General features: G+C 44.0%; 1 protein-coding gene across 3 annotated transcripts in view; it reads left to right on the top strand.

The window, feature by feature from the left end:
• The window catches only part of PATE2 (prostate and testis expressed 2), a 100,167-nt gene that overhangs the window by 29,676 nt on the left and 64,318 nt on the right, over positions 1-6,173 (top strand). The gene's annotated exons all lie outside the window — the stretch shown is intronic.

The raw sequence follows: 6,173 nt of genomic DNA, 5'->3' as shown, positions 1-6,173 counted from the left end.
TCTGTTGCCCAAGCTGGAGTGTAGGGGCTCATTGCAGCCTCAAACTTTTGGGTTTTTTTTTTTTTTTTGAGACGGAGTCTCGCTCTGTCGCCCAGGCTGGAGTGCAGTGGCCGGATCTCAGCTCACTGCAAGCTCCGCCTCCTGGGTTTACGCCATTCTTCTGCCTCAGCCTCCCGAGTAGCTGGGACTACAAGCGCCCGCCACCTCGCCCTGCTAGTTTTTTATATTTTTTTTAGTAGAGACGGGGTTTCACCGGGTTAGCCAGGATGGTCTCGATCTCCTGACCTTGTGATCTGCCCATCTCGGCCTCCCAAAGTGCTGGGATTACAGGCTTGAGCCACCGCGCCCGGCCACTTTTGGGTTTAAGCAATCCTCCTGCTTCAACCTCCACTGTAGCTGGGACTACAGTCTCTACTCACCCTTTTTTCTCTGTGTGTCTGCATGTGTGTGTGAGTGTGACTGATATGGTTTGAATATTTGTCCCCTCCAAATCTCATGCTGAAATGTAATCCACAGCACAATGGGAGCTGTTTGGGTCATGGGGGCAGATCCCTCATGAATTGCTTGGTGCCATCCTCATTGTAATGAGTGAGTTCTTGCTCTTGTAGTTCAAGTGAGAGCTGGTTGTTTAAAAGTGTGGAACCTCCCCTTCCCTTCTCTCTCTTGTTCCCTTCTCTCTCTTGCTCCCATTCTTGCCATGTAATACACCAATTCCTTTTTTGCCTTTCACCATGATTGCAAACTCCCTGAAGCCCTCACCAGGAGCAGATGCCAGCAGATGCCTCCTGTTCAGCCTGCAGAACTGTGAGCCAACTAAATCTCTCTTCTTTACTAATTACCTAGTAATTAGTCTCTGGTATTTCTTTATATCAATGCAAAAATTCACTAACAGAAAATCGATACAAGTGGGGTGTTGCTATAAAGATACCTGAAAATGTTGAAGAAGCTTGGGAACTGGGTAATGGTCAGAGGTTGGAAGAGTTTGGAGGGCTTAGAAGACAGGAAAATGGGGGAATGTTGGAGTTTCTTAGAGACTTGTTACATGGTTGTGACCAAAATGCTGGTAGATAGATGGATAGTAAAGGTCAGGCTGAGGAGATCTCAGATAAAAATGAGGAAGCTATTTGGAACTGGAGCAAAGGTCACCTTTGCTATGCCTTAGCAAAGAACTTGGCTGCATTGTATCCATGCCCTGGGAATTTGTGGAAGATTGAACTTAAGAATGATGACCTAGGGTATCTGGCAGAAGAAATTTCTAAGCAGTAAAGTGATATGGCTGCTTCTAACAGCCCACAGTTATGTATGGGAGGAAAGAAATAACTTAAAGTTGGAACTTACATTTAAAAGATAAGTAGAGGCTGGGTGCAGTGGCTTAAGCCTGTAATCCCTGCACTTTGGAGGCCAAGGAGGGCGGATCACAAGGTCAAGAGATTGAGACCATTCTGGTCAATATGGTGAAACCCCGTCTCTACTAAAAATACAAAAATTAGCTGGGCGTGGTGGTGCATGCCTGTAGTCCCAGCTCCTCGGGAGGCTGAAGCAGGAGAATCGCTTGAACCCAGGAGGCGGAGGTTGCAGTGAGCTGAGATCACACCACTGCACTCCAGCCTGGTGACAGAGCAAAACTCAGTCAAAAAAAAAAAAAAAGTAGAGCATAAAAATTTGGGAAATTCACATGTGGCAAAGAAGAAATGAATGTTTTCAGGAGAGGAATTCAAGTGGCCTATGGAGGAACTACTTGCCAGATATATTTGCATGACTAAAAGGGAGCCAAGAGCTATTATCCAATTATACATTATTACATAATAATACCTTTTATTGGATAATAGCTCTTGGCTAATAAAATCCAAGACAATGGGGAAAAGGCCATGAAGGCATTTCAGAAATCTTCAAGGCAGCTCCTCCTATCACAAGCTCAGAGGCCTAGGAGGAAAGAATGTTTTCAGGGGCCAGGCCCAGGGCCCTTCCGCCCTGTGCAGCCTTGGAACACTGCTCTCACGCCCTGGCCACTCCAGCTCCAGCTTCAGCTCAAAGGGGCTCAGGTACAGCTTGGACCATTGCCCTGAAGGGTGCAAGCCATAAGCTTTGGCAGCTTCCACATGGTGCTAAGCCTGCAGGTGTGCAGAATGCAAGATTGAAGGAGGCTTGGCAGCTTCCACCTCAGTTTCAGAGGATGTATGGAAAAGCCTGGGTGCTCAGGAAGAAGCCTGCTTCAAGGGTACAGCCCCCACAGAGAGGGTCTACTAGGACAGTGCCAAGAAAAAATGTGGTATTGGAGCCCCCACAAGAGTCTCGACTGGGGAGCAGGCTAGTGGAGCTGTGGAAAGGGGCCACCACCCTCCAGATCCCGGAATGGTAGAGCCACTGGCAGCTTGCATCTTGAGCCCGGAAAAGCCACAGCTACTCAACTCCAATCTGTGAGAATAGCCACAGAGTCTGCACCCTGCACAACCATAGAGGCAGAGCTTCCCAAAGCCTTAGAAACCCACCTCTCACACCAGCATGCCCAGGATGTGGACATGGATCCAAGGGAGATTATTCTGGAACTTTAAGATTTAATGACTGCCTTGCTGGATTTCAGACTTGGATAGGCCTCTTGTCCTTTTCTTTTGGCTGATTTTTCCCTTTTGGAATGGAAATGTTTACTCAATGCCTCTACTACCATTGCATCTTGGAAGTAAATAGCTTGTGTTTGATTTTATAAGCTCATAGGTTGAAGGAAATTGCTTTGAGAATCAGGTGAGACTTTGGACTTTAGATTTTTGAATGATGCTGGAACAAATGAACACTTTGGGAAACTGGTGGGAATAGATGATTGTATTTTACAATGTGAGAAGGACATGAGATTTGAGGGACCAGGGACAGAATGATATGGTTTGGATGTTTGTCCCTTACAAATCTCATGTTGAAGTGTGATTCCCGATGTTAGAGGTGGGGCCTGGTAGGAGGCGTTGGGTCATGGGAGAGGATCCCTCATGAATGGCTTGATGTTGACCTTATGGTAATAAGTGAATTCTTACTCTATGAGTTCATGTGAGGCCCGGTTGTTTAAGAGAGCCTGGAACCTCCCCTCCCTTTCTCCAGCTCCCTCTCTTGCCCTGTGATGTGCTGGCTCCCCCTTTGCCTTCTTCCATGATTATAAGCTTTCTGAGGCTTCTCTGGAAGTGGATGCTGGCACTATGTTTCATTACAGCCTGCAGAATCATGAGCCAAAATAAAAGCTCTTTTCTTTATAAATTAACTAGCCTCAGGTATTTCTTTATGGCAATGCAAAATGGCCTAATACAGCAATACTATCAGATTTCTGGTTCCGTAGAAATTTCTTATGCATACTAAGTGAAAGAGTGTCTATTCGTCATTAGGACAATGACTTATAAAATGGGATGACATATGAATCTCAGAATTCAAAGATTTCTAGAGAGTTTTATGTAATATGTAGGTATACTGATACAGCTTACTCCAATACTGAAAAATTTTTCCCCAGTTTAAGGCTTGGACAAGGGTTGTTTTTTCTTTTTCTTTTTCTTTGAGACAGAGTTTCACTCTTTTCGCCCAGGCTGGAGTGAAGTGGTGCGATCTTGACTCACTGCAACTTCCACCCACCGGGTTCAAGCGATTTTCCTGCCTCAGCCTCCTCAGTAGCTGGCATTATAGGTGCCTGCCACCACACCCAGCTAATTTTTGTATTGTTAGTACAGACGGGATTTCGTCATGTTGGCCAGGCTTGTCTCGAACACCTGACCTCAGGTGATCCACCCGCCTCGGCCTCCCAAAATGCTAGGATTACAGGCATGAGCTACCACGCCCAGCCAAGGGTTTTTTTTTCTCCTAAGCATCCACACCACAATTCCCCTACGCTTCTAACTTTCAGCATTGTCATCTTCATTCCTTGGAAACCTTGAATATTTCCTATGCCTGGGTGCTGGGAATATCTAGATAGGCTCTTGGAGGTTCCCGGCAAATCTCTTGGAGATTAGAAGTTTAGGGATGCAGGAAGAGAAGGGCTTCTCCAGAGACATTTTGGGTGAGGTCCTTCTTGGGATCTCCACGCATTTTCTGGATATTTTCTTAACGTTAGCTCTTTTAGTATTAGAGCTAGAACTATGTCTCAGCTATTCTCAGATATGTCTCAAATAATGTCCTTGCTGTTTACTCTTTAGGGAAACAGTCCATTTCTAACCTCATCCCATATCCTTCAATTTTATTTAGAAAAAACCTTCTGGAATAAGATTTCTTGGTTTTTGCCCCTTAAACATCTCAGTCTTCTTGGTAAAATGTAATCCTTTCAACTGTTGTCTCCAAGGTCACTCCTACCCCCTCCTCATTCCAGTTGTGGCCATTATCTCATTGTTCTCCTTGCCCAGGTGCCCTTGTCGGTGTGTGGCACCAGCTGGATGAAGCCTTTGACATCTACCCTAGCTAACAGATCTGGATTTCATTTCAAAATAACCATCATTAAGATCTTCCCTGTTTCCACCTCAGCCATGTCCTTCTTCTTGGGTATTTGGTACTTGGCACTTTCTAGGATCTTAATATGAATTACCTACCTTTCCTCCTTTCATATCCTTTATTTTACAGAAACCCCGTGAGATACGTACAATTGTCTCATTTTTGCAGGTGAGATAAGCTCAGAATGGTTCAGTAACTTACTCAAGGCCACACAGCTAGCAGGTAGCAGAGGGTTTGAACCCATGACAGTGTACAGCAAACTTGTATTTGAGATAAAAGGAGATGTCCTTTCTAGGAGTCATCACTGAGGCAGATGAGTGTGCTTTTTGCTATATTTCCCAACCTTTGGAGTCCTTTGTTATTGATTTCCTGTAACTGCACCATAGTAAATGAGAAATTCAGTTCTGTAATCTTTGGCTTAAGTGCTATGTATTAGTTTGCTATTGCTACTATAAATAAATCAGACATTTAGTGGTTTAAAACAACACAAATTTATTCTTCTAAAGTATTGGAGGCCAGAAGTCTGATGGGGCTAAAAGCAAAGTATCAACAGAGTTGGTTCTTTCTGTAGGCTCTGAACAGAGAATCTGTTTCCTTGACTTTTTCAGCTTCTAGTGGCCTCCTGTATTCCTTGGCTTATTGCCCGTTCCTCCATCTTCAAAGCATATCGCTCCAATCTCTGCTTTCATCATCACATTGCCTATTTTTCTTCCATAATCAAATTCTCTACTTCCTTCTTATAAGGACATTTGTGATTGCATTTAGGGCCACTGAGATAATGCAAGATAACCTCCCCAACTCAAGATTCTTAAATTAATCAGAACTTCAGAGCCCTTTTTGTATATAAGATAACATTCACAGGTTTCAGAAGTTAAGATGTAAAAATCCTTGGGGGTCATTATTTAGCCTAATACATATTCTCAGATGCGCAATCATTGCACCATCCCCTTTAGCCCTTCTGTTACCCATCAGCAATCACTTCCAGTAAGATATGTCTTTCTTTGCCTGGCTTTCTTGCCCATCTACATTCCTATTATCCCTTTATTTGGGCCATAGCAAACACCTGCTCTTCTAACAGTCTGTTGGGTTGTTTGACAAATCTATGCTTTGATATTTTGTGTTCTCTTGGCACCCTCCCCAAGTCCCTTCTTCATTTAGCTAACTCTTCACTAGCTTTCAAAGTCCTGCTCTTCCACTCCCTCTTCAAGGAAGCCTTACCTGATCAGGTAGTTTAATTTGAAGGCCTGTCATTTAAGCCTGTATGGCCAGCTGTGGTTGATGTATGTGTGGTCTTTTAAACTAGATTCCAAGTTCTGTGAGGTCATCAATTAGTATCTTAGACTAATGGAGAGTCTAGCACTTAGTATGTGATCAATGATGGTTCCTTGAATAACAAAGTTGATAAATTGATAAGTGGAAATTATAGGGGCAGAGACTTCAGCTCAACTTTGGGGAGAATTTTATCATAAATTGAACAAAAGATACAATGGAGGCCTTTGGGTAGTAAGTTTTTAGTAGCTGGAGGATTAGAGTGAGCATTGTCCTGGGAATGCTGTGGGGAACTCAGGTAGGGTGGCTTGGTTTTGGGGATTGTAAGTGGCTATGGGATTTTATGATTCTGTGATATTAGGTAAATAGCCCAAGAATGATCATATGGGGAGAACAGCCAGCACCTTCCACAGGGAGCTGCACATGACAAAGCTCTCAGGATGTTTGTTTTGCAC

This window comes from Trachypithecus francoisi, unplaced genomic scaffold, assembly GCF_009764315.1.
Source record: "Trachypithecus francoisi isolate TF-2019V2 unplaced genomic scaffold, Tfra_2.0 Lachesis_group8, whole genome shotgun sequence".
NCBI classification, from domain to species: domain Eukaryota; kingdom Metazoa; phylum Chordata; class Mammalia; order Primates; family Cercopithecidae; genus Trachypithecus; species Trachypithecus francoisi.
The sequence above is the reverse complement of the archived record's forward strand: the minus strand, read 5'-3'. Positions and strand labels throughout refer to the sequence as shown.